Below are 24,154 nucleotides of genomic sequence, written 5' to 3' on the forward strand. Positions count from 1 at the left end.
AACTGAACAGATATTTCTCAGAAGAAGATATACAATCAATCAACAAATATATGAAAAAATGTTCAACTTCTCTAGTAATTAGAGAAATACAAACCAAAACTACTCTAAGATTTCATTTCACTCCAGTCAGAATGTCAATTATCAAGAATACAAGCAATAATAATTGTTGGTGAGGATGTGGAGAAAAAGGTACACTCATACATTGCTGGTGGCACTGCAAATTGGTGCGGCCAATTTGGAAAACAGTATGGAGATCCCTTAGAAAACTTGGAATGGAACCACCATTTGAGCTAGCTATCCCACTCCTCAGTCTATACCCAAAGGACTTAAAATCAGCATACTATAGTGACAAAGCTACATCAATGTTTATAGCAGCTCATTTCACAATAGCTAAATTGTTGAGCCAATCCAGATGCCCTTCAACAGATGAACAGATGATGAAACTATAGTATACATACACAATGGAATATTACTCAGCATTAAAAGAGAATAAAATTATGGCATTTGTAGGTAAATGGATGGAGCTATGGAGAATATCATTCAAAGCAAAGTAAGCCAATCAGAAAAAAAACCAAGACAATGTTCTCTCTGATAAGTGGATGCTGATCCATAATGGGGGGAACTTTGATTGAGCAAAGAAGAGGGAGGGGAAGGGTGAGATAGGGGCAGGAACAATGGTGGAATGAGATGAACATCATTCCCCTAGGTACATTCCCCTAGGTACACGTGTGGTGCAACTCTACGTTGTATAAAACAAGAGAAATGAAAAGTTGTACTCCATTTGTGTACAATGAATTGAAATGCCCTCTTCTATGATGTATAACTAATTAGAACAAATTTAAAAATACAAATAAAAAATTTTAAAAGTGAAAATCAGCAAATGGAGGAATTATACTAGAAGAATAGTCAATAAAAGGAGAAACAAATTCAAATTAAAAGTCAGATGGGCTGGGTTTATGGCTGGTAGTAGAGTACTTGTCTAGTATATGTGGGACACTAGATTCAATCCTCAGCACTACATAAAATTTTTTTTTTAAAAAATATTGTGTTCATCTACCACAAAAAATATTTTTTTTAAATATTAAAAGCCAAGGGGCTGGAGTTGTGGCTCAGTGGTAGAGCACTTATGTGAGGCACTGGGTGTGATCCTCAACCTCACATAAACATAAACAAAATAAAAGTAATGTGTCCAATTACAACTAAAAAACTTTAAAAAAAATTAAAAGCCAAAAATAAATCAAAATAACAGGGATAAAAATCATTTGTCAGCAATAACATTAACTGTAAAGGGCCTAAACTCATCAACAGAAAGACATAAACTTGCATACTGAATTTTAAAAAAAGACCCAACAATATGCTGTCTCTAAGAGACTCACCTCAAAGGCAAAGACATCCATAGACTGAAGATAAAAGGATGGAAAAAAAATATTGTTCATATGGATCTCATAAACAAGCAGGAGTTTCTATCCTTACATCAGAAAGTGTACTTCAGGCCAAAGGTAATCAGAATGGACAAAAAGTACATTTCAAACTGCTTAAGGGAATTACACATCAACAAGACATAACAATCATAAATATTTATGCCCCAAATTGTGGGTGACCAACCTCGCACGTGACTGAGTTAACTCCCCTGCTGGGTGATGTGGTATCAGGCACCTATGCTGCTAGACTGCCCTGCTCTCCTAGGGTTCGAGTGACTATGTCTTCATGCCTGGGCGTGGCTTCCTACAGCCCCATGGGTGGAGCTATGCTCACCTGTTCCTTTGTAATATAACCCCTTGCCCTGTTTAGGATAGAATATTCCATGGAAGTGCCTTGTGTGTGTCCCCTTATCTTACTGTGCCCTTGGGTGTGGCCTACATAGATGTCAGTCAACCTGCTGACAGTGGACATCATGAAGATAGACTCAGCCCCCTGAAACCTGACCCCTTGCCTCATTTGAATAGTTTCTCCTCAATAAAAGGGGTCAGCAATGCTCTCGCGCTCTCTCTCTCTCTCTCTCTCTCTCTCTCTCCCTGCAGACCCTTAAGGTCAGAGGAGCCATCACAGAGACCCCAAAGAAAAAGGTGTTTGTGTCTCTAGTGTGGTTATTTTGCTCAGCCCAGTTAGCCCAGTTTACCTGGAGTGACCCCTGAGCCTTTTAGTCGCGAAAACAGAAACCCGGTGATAAAGTGTATTTCAGGTCAAAGGTAATCAGAATGGACAAAAAGGACATTTCATACTGCTTAAGGGAATTATACATAAAAAAGACATAACAATCATAAATATTTATGCCCCAAACAATGAAGCCTCTATGTACATCAAACAAACCCTTCTCAATTTCAAGAACCAAATAAACTACAACACACTAATATTGGGTGACTTTAACACAACTCTTTCACTACTGGATAAATCCTCCAAACAAAAACTAAATAAAGAAACTATAGAATTCAATAATACAAACAATAACTTAGACTTAATAGACACATATAGAATATTCATCCATCAATGAATGAATACATTTTCTTCTCAGTAGCATGCAAATCCTTCTCTAAAATAGACCATATTTAGGCCACAAAGCAAATCTTAGCAAATATAAAAAAACAGAGATAATACCTTGCATTCTATTGGATCATAATAGAATGAAATTAGAAACCAACAATAACAAAAAAACAAAAGCTACTCTAACACCTGGAGACTAAATAATACACTATTGAATGACTAATGTATAGAAGAAGAAATCAGAGATGAAATTTTAAAAAATACTTCAAGATAAATGAGAATAATGATAAAACATATAAAAATCTCTGGGACACTATTAAGGGAGTGCTAAGAGGAAAGTTCATTACCATGAGCTCATTCATTAAAAGAATAGAAAGTTAACAAATAAGTAACCTAATATTACATCTCAAAGTCTGAGGAAAAGAAAAACAAATCAACACCAAAAGCAGTAGAATACAGCCAATAGTGAAAATCAGAGCTGAAATTAATCAATTAAAAAGAATCCAAAAAATTGTCAAACTAAAAGTTGGTTCTTTTTTTAATTTTTATTTTTTTGGACACAACATCTTTATTTTATTTTTATGTGGTGCTGAGGATCGAACCCAGCGCCACGCGCATGCCAGGCAAGCATGTTACCGCTTGAGCCACATCCCCAGGCCTAAAAGTTGGTTCTTTGAATAAATAAATAAAATTGATAAACCCTTAGCCAAGATAATGAAGTGGAAGAGAGGGAAAACTCAAATTACTAAAATTCATGACAACAAAGGAAATACCACAATAGACAATATTGAAATACAGATGATCAGAAACTATTTTGGAAATTTATAATCTAATAAAATAGAAAATCTTGAAGACATCAACAAATTTCTAGAGACATATAACCTACTCAAATTGAATCAGGAGGACACAGAAATTTATACAGATCAATTTCAAGCCATTAAAAGCCAACCAACAGGGGCTGGGGATGTGGCTCAAGTGGTAGCGCGCTCGCCTGGCATGCATGCCACCCGGGTTCGATCCTCAGCATAACATACAAACAAAGATGTTGTGTCCGCTGAAACCTAAGAAATAAATATTAAAATTCTCAAAAAAAAAATTCTCTCTCTCTCTCTCTCTAAAAAAAAAAAAAAGCCAACCAACAAAAAAAGCCTATGGCCAGATGGATTCTCAGCTGAGTTCTACTAGACCTTCAAAGAAGAACTAACTCCAATCCTCCTCAAATTATTCCATAATAATTTATGAACCTAGTATCACCCTGATACCAAACCAGACAAAGATACATCAAAGAAAGAAAACTTAAGACCAATATCCCTGATGAACATAAATGCAAAAATTCTTAATAAAATACTTCAAATCACATACAGAAACATATTAAAAAGATAGTGCACCATGATCAAGTTGGGTTCATCTCAGGGATACAAGGTTTGTTTAATATTGGAAATTTAGAAAACATAATTCATCACATTAAAAGGGTTAAAGACAAGAATCATATGATTATCTCAATAGATGCAGAAAAAGGCATTTGACAAAATACAGTATCCATTCATGTTCAAAACACTAGAAAAACTAAGGATAGTAGGAACAGACCTCAATATTGTAAAAGCTATATATATTAAACCTAAGGCCAACATCATTCTAAATGAAGAATAATTGAAAGCATTGCCTCTAAAAACTGGAACAAGACAAGAATGCCCTTTTACACCATTTATATTCAACATAGTCCTTGAAACTCTAGCCAGAGCAATCAGATAGAAGAAATAAATTAAATGGATACAAATAGGAAAAGAAGAAATCAAACTATCCCTATTTGCTGATAACATGATTCTATATTTAGAAGACACAAAAAACTCAACCAGAAAACTTCTAGAACTCATAAATGAATTCAGCAAAGTAGCAGGATATAAAATTAACATTCATAAATCAATTGCATTCCTATATATCAGTGATGAATCAACTGAAAGAGAAATTAGGAAAACTACCACATTCACAATAACCTCAAAGAAAATATTTGGGAATCAATCTAACAGAAGAGGTGAAAGATCTCTGCAATGAAAACTACAGAACACTAAAGAAAGAAATTGGAGAAGACCTCAGAAGATGGAAAGATCTCCCATGTTCTTAGATAGGCAGAATTAATATTGTCAAAATGGCCATACTACCAAAAGTGCTATACAGGTTTAAAGCAATTCCTATTAAAATTCCAATGACATTTTTCAAAGAAATAGAAAAAGAAGTTGTCAAATTCACTTGGAAAAATAAGAGGCCCAGAACATCCAAATACTTACCAAGAAAATTGAAGCAGGAGGCATCACAATACCAGAACTTAAATTATACTAGAGATGGGCTGCAGTTGTAGTTCAGTGGTATAGTGCTTTCCTAGCATGTGTGAGGCACTTGGTTTGATCCTCAGCTCCATATAAAATAAATAAATAACATAAAGGTATTATGTCTATCTACAACTAAAACTTAAAAAAAAATACTACAGAGCTATATTTACAAAAATGGCATGGTATTGGCACCAAAACAGACATGAAGACCAATGGTACAGAAAAGAAGACACAGAGTAAAACCCACATAAATACAATTATCTCATACTAGATAATGGTGCCGTAAACATACACTGGAGAAAGATATCCTCTTCAACAAATCATGCTTAGAAAACTGGAAATCCAGATGTAGAAAAATGGAATTAAACCCCTATCTCTCACTCTGCATAAAACTCAACTCAAAATGGATCAAAAATCTAGGAATTAGACAAGAAACCCTGTACTACCAGAAGGAAAAGTAGGCCCAAATCTCCATTGTGTTGGTTTAGGAACTGAATTCCTGAACAAAACTCCTAAAGTGCAAGAAGTAAAATCAAGAATCAATAAACGGGACAGTATCAAACTAAAAAGCTTCTTTGTGGCAAAGGAAACAATCTTGAATCTGAAGAGAGAGTCTACAGAATAGGATAAAATCTTTGCCACCTGCACCTGAGATAGAGCATTAATCTCCAGGATATATAAGGAACTCAAAAAACTTAAACATTCAGACAGTATTACAGAAAGGGAAATACATAACTATAAACAGACTATATAAGAACTCTGGGACAACATTAAGAGGCCCAATTTAAGAATCATTGGAATTGAAGAGAGTTATAAGATTCAGGCTAATGGAATAGATAACCATATCCAGGAAATAATAACAGAAAATTTTTCAAACATTGAAAATGAGATGGATATCTGGATACAGGAATCATTCAGAACCCCAAATAAATAAGATCAAAAAATAACTTTTCCATGACAAAGTATAATTGAAATGCCTAACATACAGAAAAAAGGATAGAATTTTAAAAGCCTCAAGAGAAAAATGTCAGGTCACATTTAGAGGCAAGCTAATCAGAATTATTGCTGATTTCATAGCACAAACTCTCAAATCAAAGAGGGCTTAGAATGATGTGTTCCAAGACCTGAAAGAAAATAATTGTTAACCAAGATTACTACATCCAACAAAGCAATCCTGCAGAATTGAAAAAATTAAAACCTTCCCAGGTAAGCAAAAACTAAAAGTATTTGTGACTACTAAGCCAGTACTACAGAAAATTAAAGAATACTTCACACAGAAGAAATTCAAAATAAACTCCAGAGGCTCACAAACAAGTATCATTTGAAGAGTAGCAGGCTAGGGATATAGCTCAGTTGGTAGAGTGCTTGCCGCAATCAGTTGATAGGCTCTCTCTTCACGTTCATGATTGTTTCCTTTGCCATGAAGAGTACTTATCTCGCATGCACAAGAACCTGGGTTCAATCCTCAGAACCAAAAAAAAAAAAAAAGAGTAGTTAAGCAAATGAGAAACAGGACCAAATTAATCATTAGAAATAAGTAAGAATGTCAGGAATCAATAAAAATATCTGAATAACAATCTTGAATGTAAATGTTCTCAACTCTCCAATTAAAAAACATAGGCTGGCAGAATTAATTTAAAAACAAGACCCCCATGATATGCTGTTTGCAAGAGTTTCACTTTATAGGCAAAGACAGCCAAAGGCTGAAATTCAAAATATGGACATTTTTAATACTATGCAAATACAGCCTAAAAACAAGCAGGAGTAGTTACTCTCATTGACAAAGCAAACTTTGAGCCAAAATTAATCAGGAGAGACAAAGAAGGTCACTTCATGCCAGAAAAGAGAACAATCTCACAAAAGACATAAGGATAGTAAATATTTATGCCCCAAACATTGGTGCACCTAATTACATAAATGTTGGTGCATCTAATTACATAACTGCACCTAATTCCTTCTCTTTCAATTCTGCATGATAGCTTTACTGGATATAACAATTTTGGTCACTACTTGACTTAAAGGCTCAGACAGACCTTTGTACAATAATATTGGTTGATTTCAACACATTTCTCTCAGCAAAATATAGATCATCCAGACATAAGCTCAATAATTAAGACTCCACAGAAATAAAAAAATATATCATCAATAAAATGGACTTAACAGACATCTATAGAATATTTCATCAACAACAGTTGAATACACTTTCTTCTCATCTGTTCATGAAACTATATCCAAAACAGACCATATTTTAGGTCACAAAGCAACTCTTAGCAAATAAAAGAATTATGTAATTCCTTGCATCTTATTAGATCATAAAGGAATAAAATTATAAGAACACCAAAAAACCCTACCAAAAATTATACAGATGCATGAAGATTGAACAATGTACTTTCATTTTTTAATTATTTTTAATTTTTTAAAATATCTTTATTTACTTATTTTTATGTGGTGCTGAGGATTGAACCCAGGGCCTTGCATGTGCTAGGTGAACGCTCTGCTGCTGAGCCACAATGTACTTTTAAATGATGGATGGATTACAAAAAAAATTGGGAGAAAATTTAAAATTCTCAGAATCAAATAAATATAGTGATACAATATACCAGAACATCTGGGACACCATGAAAATGGTTCCATAAAGAAATTTTGTAGATATGGGTGCCTACATAAGAAAAACCAGAAAAAATCCAAAATAAACAATCTAATGATGCACGTCATGGTCCTTGAAAATAGAACAAACCAATTCCCAAACCATAGAAGAAAAGAAATAATTAAGATCAGAAATGAAATCAATGAAATAGAGAATAAAAAAAACAACACAAAGGATCAATGAAACTGAGTTCTTTGGGGCTGGGGATGTGGCTCAAGCCACATAAAATAAAATAAAGATGTTGTGTCCACCGAAAACCGAAAAATAAATATTAAAAAAATTCTCTCTCACGGCTGGGGATGTGGCTCAGGTGATGACGTGCTCGCCTGTGGCATGCGTGCGGCCGGCATGCATGCGGCCTGGGTTCGATCCTCAGCACCGCATACAAACAGGGATGTTGTGTCCACCAATAACTAAAAAATGAATATTAAAAATTCTCTCTCTCTCACTCTCTTTAAAAAAAATTCTCTCTCTCTCTCTCTCTTTAAAAAAAAAAAAAGAAACAGTTCTTTGAAAGGATAAACAAGATTAATAAAACCTTAACCAAACTAACCAAAATAAAAAAGAGAGACAATCAAAATTAATAAAATTAGGGATGAAAAGGGAGACATCACCACAGACATCACAGAAATACAGAAAATAATTAGGGACTATTTTGAAAACATATATATACTCAAATAAATTGGAAAACATAGAAAAATGGATATATTTCTAGATACATATGATCTGCCAAAATTGAATCAAGAGGACATAGAAAACCTAAACAGGCCAATAAATAGCAAGGATATAAAAGCAGTAATAAAATGCCTTCCAGCAAAGAAAATCCCAGGTCCACATGGATTCTTGGCTGAAGTCTAGCAGATCTTTAAATAAGAACTAATGTCTATGCTCCTCAAATTATCACATGAAATAGAAAGGGATGGAACACTTCCAAATTTATTCTATGAAGTCAGTATCACATCTGTGTCAGGCAAGGACACACCAAAAAATAAAACTACATCAATATCCCTGATGAACTTAGATTTTTTAAAAATCCTTAATAAAATATTAGTAAATCATATTCAATAACATATTCAGTAGACAGACTGTACACTATGACCACATTGCCATCATGATGCTGAGGAAGTTTCCTTCTATTCCTAGTTTCTTCAGTGTTTTGTTTTTAACATATTTTTAGTTGAAGATGGATATAATATCTTTCTTTTTTCTTTTTTCTTTTTTTTTTAAGAGAGAGAATTTTTTTAATATTTATTTTTCAGTTTTCGGCGGACGCAACATCTTTATTTGTATGTGTTGCTGAGGATTGAACCCGGGCCGCATGCATGCCAGGCGAGCACGCTACTGCTTGAGCCACATCCCCAGCCCCACATAATATCTTTCTTTCTTTATTTTTATGTGGTGCTGAGGATCAAGCCCAGTGCCTCACTCATGCAAGGCAGACGCTCTACCACTGAGCTACTCAGCCTCTCTTCAGTGTTTTTTATCATGAATGGGTGCTGAATTTTGTAAAAGCATCTATTGAAATGCCTAAGCAACTCTATTTATGTGATGAATTACATTTATTTATGTGTGTATTAAATAATAATTTATGTGTGTATTAAATAATAAATTACATTTATTTATGTGTGTCAGTGCATCTCTGGGATAAAGGCAATGTACAAAAATCAATAGCATTCCTACATACCAATAATGAACCTGCTGAGAAAGGATCAGAAAAAGAATCCCATTCACAATTGCCTCAAAACAAAACAAAAAAAACTTGGAATAAATCTAACCAAAGAGGTGAAAGACTTCTACAATTTGAAATAATAAATATTATAGAATACCAATGAAAGAAATTGAAGAAGACTCAAGGTGGAAAGACCTCCCATGTTCATGAAGAGGCAGAATAATGTTAAAAATTGTCATACTACCAAAATCAACATACAGTCAATGCAATCCCCATCAAAATGACATTCCTCACAGAACTTGAAAAAAGTCCTAAAATTCATCTGGAAGAATAAAAGACCAAGAATACTGTTATGATTTAGATATGAGGTGCCACCAAAGCTCATGTGTGAGACAATGCAAGAAAGTATAGAGGTAAAATGACTGGTTATGGGAGTTTTAACCTAATCAGTGCATTAATCCCCTAATAGGAATTAACTGGATGGTAACTATAAGCAGGTAGGGTGTGGCTGGAGGAGGGAAGGTCATTGGGGGATGTGCCTTTGGGGTATATATTTTATTCTTGGTGATCCAGGTGTGTGTGTGTGTCCTTCCTGGCACCATGTCCTGAGCTGCTTTCCTCCACCACACTCTTACCATGATGTTCTGCTTTACCTCAGGCCCAGAGCAAAGAAGCAGGCTGTCTATGGATTGAGACCTCTGAAACCATGAGCACCAAATAAACTTCTTCCTACAAAATTGTTCTCATCATGTCTTTTTGTCACAGCAGCAAAAAAAAAAAAAAAAAAAAAACTGACTGAAACAAACAGCTAGCAATTCTAAGCCATAAGAGCGATGCTGGGGGCACCATAATACCTGACTTCAAATTATACTACAGAGCTATAGTAATAAAAAATGCATGACACTGACATAAAAACAGACACACAGACTAACCATACAGAATAGAAGACAGAGAGACACACCACACATCTAAAGTCATCTGGTCCAACAATTGACAAAGATACCAAACTCTGGAGAAAAGACAAATTTAAACAAATGCTAGGAAAACTGGTTATCCATATGTAGAATAATGAGAGTAGATACTTATCTCTTACCCTGCACAAAAGTCAATTCAAAATGGGTCAAAGAGCAGTAGTGTATACCTGTAATCCCAGCAGCTGGGGAGGCTGAGGCAGGCATCAGGAGTTCAAAGCCAGCCTCAGCAAAAGTGAGGCAATAATCAACTCAGTGAGACCCTGTCTTTAAATAAAATTAAAAAAAAAATAGGTTGGGGGGCGGGGGCGCTGGGGTTGTGGCTCAGTGGTAGAGTGCTGGCCTAGCATGTGTGAGGCACTGGGTTTGAAAATAAATATATATCAATAACTAAAAAAATAGGGTTGGGTATGTGGTTCAGTGGTTGAGTGCCCCTGAGTTCAATCCCTGGTACCTCTCCCCCCCAAAAAAATGGAACAAGGACCTAAGAATTAGACCAGAAACTATAAAAATCCTAGAAGAAAGTACAAGCACAGCAATGACTTTCTCAATAGAACCCCTAAAGCTCGGAAAATAATGCCAAGAGTTGTTAATAAGTGGGATGGCATCAAATGAAAAAGCTGCTGCAGAGCAAATGAAACAATTAGGAATATGAAGAGAGAACCCACAGAATGGGAGAAGATCTTTGCTAGCTATTCTTCCTCCTTTACAGAGGATTAATATCCAGAATATATAAAGAACTCAAAAAACTTAACACCAAAAAACAAATAACCAAATTAAAGGGTGCCGCAGTCTGGCTGGGCACAATCAGGAGCCACTTGTCAAAAGAAACTAACTTTATTTTTAGAACCACACACGCCAAACAAAACAGCCTCTCAGGAAAAATCCTCAGAGCCTCAACTGCCACCACCGGCTTTCCACAAGCCTCTCTCTCCCACACAAGCTTCTCTCCACCTCCCACAATCCTCCTGCTCTTGAGGCCGATTGGCTGGGTCACGTGGGCGGAGCCAAAAAAGTCCCCCAATGAGCAGCTCCGTGGTCTGAAAGGGCAGGGAAACAGCCCAATGAGCATCACCGCAGAGGAGCCAATCAGCTAGATGTTGCTGGGGCCGCTGTGAGCCAATCATCAGCCGGCAGCTGGAAGTTTGCTGGCAGCTGGAAGTTTGCTGGGGCCCCTTGGGCTGTGGCTCTCAACAAAAGGGGAAAATGAACAGACACTTCTTAAAAGAAGAAATACAAATGGCCAACATACACTTGAAAAAAATGTATAGCAACTAGGGAAATGTAAACCAAAACTACACTGAATGTTATAGGGGAGATGCCTCAGAAAGCACCCTAAGTCCGAATTCAAATCAAAAGAGAGCTTTATTTACCTGGCCAGGGACTGTCACCCACCACAGAGACTCAAGCTCTGTGGGAGGACACAGCTTCCTGATCCAGCCAAAGAGTGACAGCAGCTTCCTGGTCCAGCCACAACTTAGTGACTTGCTTATCTTCATGTAAGCTAGCCAATCACAGAAATTAAAATATTAATAGAGGGACCTGTGGGATCTAGGCAGGACTGGAATTTTCCAGTCAGCAAGCAAGCAATGAACAGAAGCAAAAAAAAGCATTAGCTTTGCAGTTCTGTTGACCTCAGTCCTGGATTCAAGCAGGTGCTAGACAGTTGTATCTGAATTTGGGCAGGGGTCAGCAGGGCAAGAATCTACTTCAAAGTCATGTAGACCCACAAGGGCACTCAAACCCAGGATGTAGTCCACCATGACCACTGCTGCATCCTAAGAAGGGTACAATTTGTGGGATACAAAGTACAGAAAGACAATTTTTTATAAGAAAACAACTTTCATTTCAGTTTCTCAGAAACAGCTCTTGTAACAGATGGCAGCAAACTGGAGTCTTAGGCCTGTCTATGACAGTTCTTGCTTTATAATTGCCTTATCTCACTTATCAAAATCTTATACCTATAATCTATATTTTTTGCTAATCTATAACCTATAACTTATACTCTTATTGATTGTATTATTAGTTCACACCACAACATGAGACTTCATCCTTCTACAGTCAGAATGGCAATCATCAATAAATGCTGGGCAGAATGTGGAGACAAAGGAACACTTTTCCACTGTGGATGGGACTGTAAATTATTACCACCACTATGGAAATCAGTATGGAGGTTCCTCAAAAGACTAGGAATGAAACCACTATATGACCCAGCTATACCACTCTTTGGCATTTGTCCTAAAGAATTAAAGTCAGCTTATGATAGCAACACATGCATACCTATGTTCACAGCAGCACAATTCACAACAGCCAAACTATGGAACTGGCCTAGATGTGTTTAAATGGATGAATGGACAAAGAAAATGCAATACACATACACAGTGGAGTTTTATTCAGCCATAAAGAAAAATGAAATCATGTCATTTGCAGGAAAGTGAATGGAACTTAAGAACATTGTCAAGCAAAATAAGCCAAACTCAAGACAAGGGCCTTATGTTGTCTCCCATATGTGGGGGCTTGAGAAGAAAAAGAAAGGTGGGGAGCATGTCTCATGAAAATCAAAGAGAGATTGGTAGAGGAAAGACACCATGGGAGGAAGGGAGGGGAAAAGAAGAATTACTGGGGAATGATACTGGCTAAATATTGTTTGTATGTACAAAACATTTTAAACATATAATTATAATGCACCAATAAAAACATGAACAATAAAAAATAAAAAACTAACAAAAAAATAGTTCTTACCTTATAGGACTGGTCCTCAGTAATTAAATGAGCTAGTTTATGTAAATCACTTAGAATGACACTTCAACTATCCAAGCCTGGCTCTTCTATATGGCAGGTTGTTTTGTTTTGTTTTTTGTTTCTGTTTTTGTTTGTTTTGCTTTTTTGTCTTTTCTTTTTTGGAGCTGGGGGTCAAACCCTGGGCTTCATGCATGTATATGGCAGTTTTTACCGCTAACCATAGGGGCCTTCTGGCATCTAAAAGCTGTGAGAAGTAACAGGCTCTCCTCCTAAAAGGACTTCCAATCCCTCACCACCCTTACCAATGCCATTTAAAGAGAAGTTTTAGGTCTTCTGGAAAATTGATACATATCAATTGAATATTGAATATCATACAAAGTTCCCACCTACCTCTCTCCCCACAGGCTCTTGCCACTCTTTCTACTTTATTAGCATCTTACATTAATGTTGTATATTTGTTATAATTGATCACAGTATTGATACATTACTATTAGCTAAAGTTCATAATTTACATTAGTGTTCACTCTTTGTGTTGAGCATCCATGGGTTTTAACAAATGTTTGGTTTGTATCCACTGTTAAAGTATTATGAAATAGTTTCACTGTCCTAAAAAAAAAATATCCCCTGTGCTTGTTTCACCTATTATTCTCCTTCCTCCCTGCCCAACCATAGTTTTTGCCTCTTCCACAGTGTCAGAGAGGTAGAATCGCAGAGTAAGTAGCTTTTTTCAGATTGGCTTCTTTCACTTAGCAAGATGCATTAAGGTTCTGCCGTGTGTTTTCATGGCTTGATGGCTCATTTCTTTGCAGTGCTGAATAATACCTCCTTGTATGGATGTACCATTGTTTATCCACTCAACTATTAAAGGACCTCTTTGTTGATTCCAAGTTTGGGCAATTATGAGTAAAGCTGCTTTAAATATTTGAGTGCATATTTTTATGTGGACACAGATTTCCAACTCATTTGGAAAAATGCCAAGGAGCATTATTGCTGGAACATATGGTAAGAATATGTATAGTTTTATAAGAAGCTGCCAAAAGACTTAAATCTGTCATGTTGCTATTTGTTTTCTATTTGCATTATAGCTTTTTTGGTTCCTTATTTCCTGCATTACTCTTTGTGCTCAGCTGTTTCTTTATAGTGAAATGTTTTAATTCCTTTCTCATTTTTTTGTGCATATTTTACATATATTTTGTTTGTGATTACTATGGGATTTACATTAACATCCTAAAATTATAACATTTTAATTTGGATTTATACCACTCAGTTCCAATGACATACAAAAACTCTGAGGCCCCTTTAGCTCCATTTCTATATCTTTGGTTGTTGATGTCACAAATTACATCTTTATACATTGCCCCCCAAATAAAAACTAATACTTCCTTTAAATTATGTAGAAAACAAAAAGTGGAGCTCTAAACCATCCTACAACAATGCTAACTTTTATAATTGCCTCTGTATTTGCCTTTGTTGAAATCTTTATTTCTTCATGTGACATCAAGTTGCTGCTGTCTAATGTCTTCCATTTCATCCTGCAGAACTCCCTTAGCATTTCTTTCTCCTCCCCTTCCCCTCTTTTCCCTCTTCTTTATCCCTTGGCTATTTCTTGAAGGGTAGATCTAGTAGTAACAGACTCTCTCCACTTTGGTTTATCTGAAAATATCTTACTTTTCTCCTCACTCTTCAAGGAAAGTTTTGCTGGATATAGGATTCTTGGTTTGACAATTTTTTTAGCACACTGAATATGAAGGTCTACTGCCTCTGGCCTTCAAGCTTCTGATCAGTAATCTGCTGATAATTTTATTGAAGAGACTTTCTCTCCCTTCTCTGTGACTCCTACAATGCATGTTGGCCCACTTGATGGTGTCCTACAAGCCCCTTGATCTTTATTTATGTTTCCTCAATCTTTTTTTAAAAAATTTCTGTTCCTCAGATCCAATACTTTCTACTGTTCTATCTTCAAGTTCACTGATTCTTTCCTTTATCTGCTCAAATCTGCTTTTGAACCCCTGAAATTTTTCATTTCAGTTATTGTACTTTTTAGCTCTAAGTTTATTTTTGGTTTGTTTTCTCTTTATTGATATTTCCATTTTGTTCATGTTGCTTTCATGACTGTATCCACATATTCCATTAATTATGGGGGCATCATTAGACAGCTCTTTAAAGTCTTTGTCTAGTAGATCTGCCATCAGGGATAATCTATTTCAGAGACAGTCTCTATTGATTTCCCCCCCCTTTGAATGGGCCATACTTTCCTGTTTCTTTTGTATGCTTTGTGATTTTTCTTGAAAACTGAACATTTGAAGCAAATACTATGGTAACTCTGAAACTCAGATTCTCCTTCCCCAGAGTTCCCTGGCTTTTGTTATTGTTTTTAATAATTTTTTGTTTGTTTTGATTGTTATAGACTCTCCCTTTGCTAAGGATCTGGGTAAAGTATAAACATAAGGCCTTCTCAGATTTTTTCTGAGCCTATACCTCTCCTAAGTTTGCATAATTTTCCTTGTATGCTCAGTTGTTTCAAATGTCCAGTCTTATACCAAAAAGGCAAAAATGAGAAAAATGAAGAGGGAAGAATAAAGACCCTTGAATCCCCTGGAAGTCACTACAGCCGTAGGAGGAGGGGCTTGCAAAAGGAGGGGGAGATACAATAATGGCCTTCTGCTCTTTGTCTGAACTTTAATGATCAGAAATAGAAATTACTAATCAGAACATGCACGTGGGCACACGCGCCACTCTATTGTTTCTTTTATTTATTATTATTGTTATTTTTATTATTTTGCAGTGCTAAGGATCAAATCCAGAGTCTCACACATGCTTAGAAAGCTCTCTACCACTGAGCCTCATCCCCAGCCCTCATTCCACTATATTCTTGTATGTTTCCTAATAAAATAAGATATAATTATTGTCCTTACTTTTCTTTTTTTAAAAAAATTTGTTTTTGGGGTCTGCAGTTGTGGCTTAGCAGTAGATTGCTCGCCTAGCATGTGTGAGATTTTATATANATATATATATATATATATTATATACACATACACACACAGACATATACATACAGATATATATACACGTATATATAAATATATAGGCATATATATATATATACTTGTATATATATGCCTGCATTATATAAATATATATGTGTTGAAGGACACCTAGGTTGTTTCCATAGCTTGACTATTGTGAGTTGAGTTGCTATAAACATTGATGTGGCTATGTCATTGCCCGTATTAAGTCCTTTGGGTAAAGATCAGGGAATGGGATAATTGGGTCAAATGGTAGTTCCATTTCGAGTTTTCTAAGGAATCTCCACACTGCTTTCCATAGTGGTTGTACCAATTTTCAGTCCCACTAACAATGTATGAGAATACATTTATTGTTACTTTTATTCTTTATAATTGCCACTCTAACCCTAACCCCAGGATCAGAGGAGCAGCCTGCCCTAGGCAGACCCAAAGGCTCTTTGGCCCAATAAACTCTGGAGCCAAACTGGGCTCATGTCCTGCCTCCACCACATAGCCACTGTGGCTTGTTTGGTTTCTCACAGTTCCCAAGCTTCAGTACTCTTAGCTGTACAATAAAGATATTCACAGTGCCCATCTCACTGGACTGAGATGATAGGTTAGCATATTTCCTGGCACCCACCTATGGCAATATCACTTTCAAAGGCCTTTAAACACCAGATGAATTCCATGGGAACTCCTTGCCAACAGTGGGTTTGGCCAGGCGAACCACATAAACCATGGTTGTGACATGGGGAAAGGTGAGATATAACAAAGCCTTCAGTACTGCTCATTCAACCAGCCAGAGCAGACAGCTTCAAAATATGAAAATTTTATTTGTAATCTTTGACAGCCTGCCAGATAAAACTGCTTCTGCAAATTATGACCTTCAGAGAGTGAGGAGAAGTCAGTAGTGTATATGTGTTGTGTGTATGTGCAATAAATCACACACAATTTTTTTGGTACTGGGAATTGAACCCTAGGGGCACTCTACCACTGAGCTGCATTCCCCAGTCCTTTATTTCTTTCTTTCTTTTAAGATAGGGTTTTCCCTAAATTGTGGAGGCTTCTTGAACTCACCATCTTCCTGCCTCAGTCTCTGGAATCAATGTGACTACAGATGTGCACCACTGTACCTGGCATGAAATATAATTTGTAACTTTTTTTCATTCAACAAATACTTAATAGACACCAACTCTGTGCCAACCCTGAGATCCCTGCACTGGGATACAGACTCTGTTCCCCAACTGACAGATTATGGGGGAGAGAACACATAAATTATCCCTACAGGATCAGCACAGTACTTTGTCAGAAGCATACAACAGATATAAACAAGCTCAGCAGGGCTTTTACTCCAAGGAAGAGCTTAGAAAAAGCTTCTCTGAAGAAAAAACTGTGTGATGTTTTGAAAGTTGGGCAGAGGGTAGTAAGTAAGGAGGAAGGCCCAGAAGCAAAGGCCATGCCCACAGCAGCTTCTGCTCATACTTGAGCAGAGTTGGATCACACAGCTGAGGAAGTCACTGCAGGGGCAGATGTGCCCCAAATACTAAGGAGTATAATGAGATCCTTATTTACGTGAGAACTATGATTCCACCTTTACTGTGAAAGCTGAGCGGAGCCAGTGTGTAATTTATAAGTAAGATAGAACCTGGCAAATTATTATTTTTAAATCATTCATTTCCAAAAACAGATTTTGCATGAACATAAAACAAAATTCAAAAGATTCAAAAGGGTTTACAGTAAAACACAAAGTCTCCCTTTGATCCTTTCCCCCATTCATATAGCTCTCCAACCCGGAAGCCACCACTGCTCCCACTTCCTGTGGATCCCTCCAGAGATCTGCTAGATCACTCTAGATATGGGAAAATGACAGCATAGTAAATGGTGTGAGAGCTGTGCCTTACTTTTTCTTTTTAACTGAACCCAGGGGTACTTTACCACTGAGCCACATCCCCAGCCCTCTTATTTATTTGAGACAGGGTCTCACTAAATTACCCAGGCTGGCCTTGAACTTGCAATCCTACTGCCTCAGCCTCCCTAGTCGCTCTGATTATAGGTGTGTACCCCTGCACCCAGCCTTACTTTTAAAATTTATTTTGGAGGTAGTTTCTTACTAGTACATTGTCACTTATTGAATTCTTTTTAATGGTCCTCCAGTATTCCAATCAGAGATATTTAGACTGTTTCAGATTATCATTTCATAAGGTGTCTCCCTTTTGGTTGGAGCCTGGAGAACATAGGGAAGCCAGACTGGAACTGGGGCACCAGTGACAATGAACAAAGTTATAAGTGAGGAAAGGAGGACGGATGGTTATAGGGAGAGGAAAGAACTCTGGGAGTCAGTAAGAAGCTGAGTGGTCAGATTAATCACCTACTGAATGCTGGAGTGAAAATCAGGATACAGAATGAGCAGAAGGCACAGGCAAGAAAGTCCACAAAGGAGGAGTATAATGACCGAAGAGTAGCTACAACAAAGTATGGGCCCATTAGTAACCAAGAAGGTTCAAATTAAAACCATGAGACAGATGTCTCACTCACTAAAATCCTACAAGTGAGATTATGTCTAACTAAAAAGTTTCTTCATAACAAAGGAAATAATAAAAAGTGAAAATATAGCATAAGAATGGGAAAAGTGTTTACAAAACACATATCTGAAAAGAAGTTAATGTTCAAAATACAAAAGGAGTTCGTACTTATAGGGGACAGACAGACATGAGTGGTGGGAATCCAAGGATAAGTCAATAGTTCTATATATTGGGGCCCACTGTGCTGACCCCCACAGGCTTTCACTTTAAAAATTTTTTTTAGTTGTCGATGGACCTTTATTTTTTTTATTTATTTATAATGCAGTGCTGAGAATCAAACTCAGTGCCTCACACATGCTAGACAAGTGCTCTACCACTGAGCCACAACCTCAGCCCATGCTTTCACTTTTTTTTTTTGGTAGTTGGTCACTACCAAAATTTTTATGTGGTGCTGAGGATCGAACCCAAGGCCTCGCACGTGCTTGGCGAGCACTCTACTGCTGAGCACAACCCCAGCCCCATGCTTTCATTTTTAAAAAGCAATTTACCTAAAGTCTTGCCTGGTTTAAATCTACAGGATATGTTATATTTCTCAGCAAACTACCTATCATCTGCAAAATGTTAATAATATAATGTCCCAAAATGTAATAAGAAGAATACAAGTTACCCTGAAACGTGAGACTTTTGTGACACTACACAGACCAGATCCCAGAACTCAGGGAGATAAGGATAATTCTTTTTAACCATAAAATTTGTAAGAACAGGGCTGGGGGTGTGGCTCAAGCGGTAGCACACTCGCCTGGCATGTGTGCAGCCCAGGTTCGATCCTCAGCACCACATACAAACAAAGATGTTGTGTCTGCCGAAAACTAAAAAATAAAAAAAAATTAAAATTCTCTCTCTCTCTTTAAAAAAAAAATTGTAAGACAGGTTCCAATTAGAAAGGGTCAGCATGGGCCAAAGTGACGTAGAGTGTCATGGCAGTGGGGACTTGAAAGTCTGATGTCATTCCACTGTCAATCAAAAGTCAAGAGATGGACCTGGGAGGGACTCTGGAAACCTCAAGGGATCCCAATAAAACCAGAGGGCAGGAGAGGAGCTCCGTCCTTCTCCTCTTTGAGAGAACCACTCTCTCCTTAAGAGCGGTCCCTTTCCCCTTTCCTACCCCCTCTAATAAACTCATTCCTGTTATTCTGAGCAACATGGCTGAAATCTTTCTGGCCTGATCACAAGAATGAGGGTTTATAGGCATGGGGGTCTCCCTATTGCTTCAGTTTTCAGAATGCCCCAGGCTTGTAACAATATAACTCAATACAAAAAGATCAATAATCCAATTCAAAATTTGGCAAAGGATCTAAACAGATACATTCAAAAGAAGAAATTCAGAATGTCAACAAGCATGTGAAAAGATGCTCAATATCTCTAATCACAGGTAAATGCATATCAAAACCACAATGACATGGGATTTCAATTATATTATTATCATTGACAATAATAAACATTAGCAAGGACGTGGAGAAACGGTACCTTGTACAATGTTGGTGGAAATATGAATTAGTAGAGCAATTATGGGAAATAATAGGGGGATTTCAAAAAATTGAAAATAGGCTGGGCACAGTGGTGCATGCCTGTAATCCTAGCAACTCCAGGAGGCTGAGGCAGCAGGATCACAAGTTTGAGACCAGCCTCAGCAACTTATAAAGCTGTCTCAAAGTAAAAAATAAAAAGAGCCAGGAATGTAGCTCATCTGGGAAGCACCCCTGGATTCCATCCCTAGGATCACAAAAAACAAACAAACAAACAACAAAAAAAAAACTAAAACTAGAACTATAATATGATTTAGCAATCTCACTTCTGGGTTACATATCCCAAGGGGACTGAAAATAGGATCAAAAAAAAAGATACTTCCACTTCTATGTTCATTGCAGCATCTTGCACAAAAACCAACATATGGAAGCAATCTGAATGTCCTTTTATGAATGAATAAAGAAATACACACACACACACACACACACACACACATGAACATTAGTTCTAAAAAAGAAAAAAACTGGGCTGGGTTATGACTATAGTGGAGTACTTGCCTTGCACGAGTGAGGCACTGGGTTCGATCCTCAGCACCACATAAAAATACATAAACAAAATAAAGGTACTGTGTACAACTAAAAAATAAATATTAAAAAATACTAAAAATATGAAAAAAGAAACAAATACGTATGTATGTTCCTGAACCAATCAGCAGAGCAAGAACACACCCACACCCACACATACACACAAAAAAGAAACCAAAATGAAAAAGATTCTTAATGAAAAATGAAGGAACTATCTCTACTGGGATAGTCAGACTGGTCAACCAGAATGGCTGGTCATTTCTATGCTTATCTGTCTCTTTCTGCTTCTTCTTGTAGAGAGAGTGAGCAAGGGCTTGGGGTTATTAGCTCCTTTCCTCTTTTTATGTTGTTTTTTGAGCTGCCAGTTGGAAGCAGGTTGAAAATAACTCTCACCAGTATGAGGTAGGATGGGATGGGAAATACTATCAGACGCAGTTTTGTCCACACAGACCAGACTGGGCACTCCCAAGGTGGAGCTGCTGCAGAGTTCTATGAGGGCAGTTCTGGCATGTGGGGCTTAGGTCTGATCAGACCTCAGGGGCTTTGTTGTGTAGTGTCTGATCCGGAAAGATTAGATCAACACCCCCATAGAGCCTAGAGTTGCAAATCTCTGATGGGAGTCTGGAGCCTCCCAAGAATTCTACTCTTGGAACAGGGAGTCTGGATCTCAGGAGCCTCCCAAGAATTCTACTTGGGCACAGGGGAGCAAATCCTCCACCCCTTTGCTGCCCAAAAATACAGCCTTCCCAGACTTAGCCCAAGTGTATTCACACCTGCCTGTTCAGATTCCTGACCTACTTCAGCTGGTCATGGGAGCCACTAGACTTAAAGGAGAAGGGAGGTAGGCTCCCCTTTGCTTTCTTTTTTCCCCCTTGGTACTGGGGATCGGACTCAGGGACACTTAACCACTGAGCCACATCCCCAGCCCTATTTTGTATTTTATTTAGAGACAGGGTCTCACTGAGTTGCTTAGTGCCTTGCTTTTGCTGAGGCTGGCTTCAAACTCATGATCCTCCTGCCTCAGCCTCCGGAGCCACTGGGATTACAGGCGTGCACCACCACGCCCAGCTCCCCTTGGCACAATCTTCATTATTTCTGTTCTGCTAGGTACATCCTAGGCCACATGGTAGGTGCCTGTGAGACAGTATGGCAGTGTTTATTATGATCTTCCAGCTCCCACAGCAGCTGCAGCATGGCCATGATGCCTCCCACCTCATCTCCCCATGGCCAGTTGAGAAACACCAAGCACTTTCAAATACCAGTGCACAGTATAACTGAATCATCTAAGTTCAGGTTGCTTTTCTGATCTCAAGTTTTTTCTATACCAAATAGTTTCTGTGTTCTCCCTCCCTCTATGCTGAATCAGCGCTGCTACAGCTGCTGCTGCCATTAACCATTTTAGCTCTTCAATGCACCCAAATTTCTGAGTCTCTAAGACACTCTGACTGTCCAATATTGAATTTTAGTAAAATCCCTCTTTTACCCACCTCACTGAGAAGCAGTACTCTTGCTTCTTGAATCCCGAGCCATGGAGAAACTAGGAAAGCATCTTTCCTCTAATCCGCCATCTTGAATCCTCCCATACAAGATTTTCAAGCAAGCAGCCAGGCACCAGACAAGGAAAATCAAACCAAATGTGAAGAAAAGGGATATTAGCTTTTGTGGAAACTCAAATCCTGAGATTAGGATTAAGACCAATGCTCAAAAAGTAGAGGGGATGCAAAGAGGATAGCAGGGAAATGAAAATCTGGGAGGTGGGGGAAGGAATTATGAGTCTCTCAAGGAGTAGGCGTTGGGCTCCTGCTCCACAGTCCTCAGGGGCAACATGGCGCATAGAGTTACAACTATTCATAATCTTAGGTTACAACTCCACCCAAGATTCTGGGGTAACAAGGAAAATGCCACACTCTCTTGATGGGACTGCCAGACTAGACAGTGCTGTTTCAGAAGTATTGTGATGACTGGCAGTGCCTTCTCAGCAACTTGACACCACATAAAATCTGGATACTTTTGCATAATCTTGGAATTTGTGAGGAACCCACCAACTAGGTAGATGATGGGAGGGGTCCTGGTAACAGAATTAAATTTAAGGAAAACAGACATGAAATATTTCTTTCTTCACCTAGTGTTCTACGGATTGAAAAAAATCACACCAGCTATACATTTTCCCTGATTCCTCATTGTTGAGAAAGAAAAGTTCTGGTTAACAGGCTGGTGGTGGGCATGCACTCATTCACGGAAAGGAGTATTTGGGGGTTCATGTTTTGGGTCCACTCTAGGACTAAAATGCCTTCTTTCCATCTCTGTATTTCTAATACAAAATGAGGAGACAGAGTAGACAATAGAGCAGTTTCTGTATCACAGCCAGGGAAGAGTTAGGAAGAAGAGTGGAATCCACAAGCACAAAAATAAAGTACCCAGGGGCTGGAGTTGTGGCTCAGTGGTAGAGCGCTTGCCTAGCATATGTGAGGCACTGGACTCAATCCTCAGCACCACATAAAAATAAATAAATAAAGTAAATGTATAAAAAAAAAGAAAGAAAGAAAGTACCCAAAATATCAGTGGGTGTCATAAGGACCCAATGAGTACTTTGAGATTGTAGCAGGCCCAGCTAAATTCTCACTGAGTTTGTCCTAAACAGAACAAACAGTCCCTTTGAATACACAGGACACAAAGCACTTCTCATAAAAAATACCTCTTATAGAAAGAATCTGACTCAATCTTTTGGAAATAATTGTACCAGGCAGTGAGAGCTAACAGTAGGTATGCCACACAGCACCATGTGGAACCAAACTTGGTTCTGCTTGGTCCCAAATAGCCAGCTTGGTGGAAAAATAGCAGCTTGGTGGACCAGGTGAACGGGCACCTTTAGCAGAAGAGAACATGAAAGTAAAGTCTCCCACTCTCAGGAGACTCAGGCCTGCTACACTTTCTAGATAATCGGACCTTACCTCAAATCTACTGGAAGGAAGAGGAGTAAAGTTGAATTTTTACCTTTTTAGATTTCAAGTCCCTATATGTTTGCAAAATATCAGTTATTTAGAGAACTATTAAGGTATAAAAGAGGTCACACCCTGTTCCCAACTCACCGTCACATTCCAGCAGACACTGAAAAGTTGAACATGGGGAACCTTATTCCTGCTCTAGTTCAAAGATTCTCTCCTTTCTTCCTCTTTTGTCATTTTTGCCCATGTACAGTGGTTTGGAAGTAAGAAGAAACATTCTTATAAGAAAAATATATCATCAATTTCCTGTAAAAACTTTGGAGAAAGAGTCAGATCTGTGGCCTGTGTTCAATATGTAGCATGGTCTGGATTCCTTGTTTGGAGCTTTGAGAAAGGGTTATAGCTATGTTTTCCCTTCTCCTCTGTCCAGTTACCTAGGCAAAGTGGCAGTCTCCATGCTATTGACATTCCAGCCGCCTAGACCCATGACTCTGTGACAATACTTCCAAAGTGATAGCAGCAGCTACTTTCCATATTACCATATGTATTCTTTTTAAAAATATTTTTTTACTTGTAGATGGACACAATACTTTTATTTATTTATTGTTTTATGGTGCTGAGGATTGAACCCAGTGCCTCCCACATGAGAGTGCTCTACCACTGAGCCACAATCCCAGTCCATCATATATCTTTTTCAAGAAGGTCTCCCATTCTCTGTAAATTGGAATTGAAGT

General features: G+C 37.8%; 1 long non-coding RNA gene across 2 annotated transcripts in view; it reads right to left on the reverse strand.

Moving 5' to 3' along the window:
* The window catches only part of LOC125616814, a 40,026-nt gene that overhangs the window by 15,053 nt on the left and 819 nt on the right, over positions 1–24,154 (reverse strand). The window contains exon 3 of one of the 2 annotated variants that reach the window (XR_007347574.1): positions 21,963–23,647. This is a non-coding gene — a long non-coding RNA (uncharacterized LOC125616814). Of the gene's footprint in view, positions 1–21,549; positions 23,648–24,154 lie in introns of those variants that run through there. The other variant, XR_007347573.1, reaches the window with a different exon arrangement.

This window comes from Marmota marmota, unplaced genomic scaffold, assembly GCF_001458135.2.
Source record: "Marmota marmota marmota unplaced genomic scaffold, marMar, whole genome shotgun sequence".
Lineage (NCBI taxonomy): Eukaryota > Metazoa > Chordata > Mammalia > Rodentia > Sciuridae > Marmota > Marmota marmota.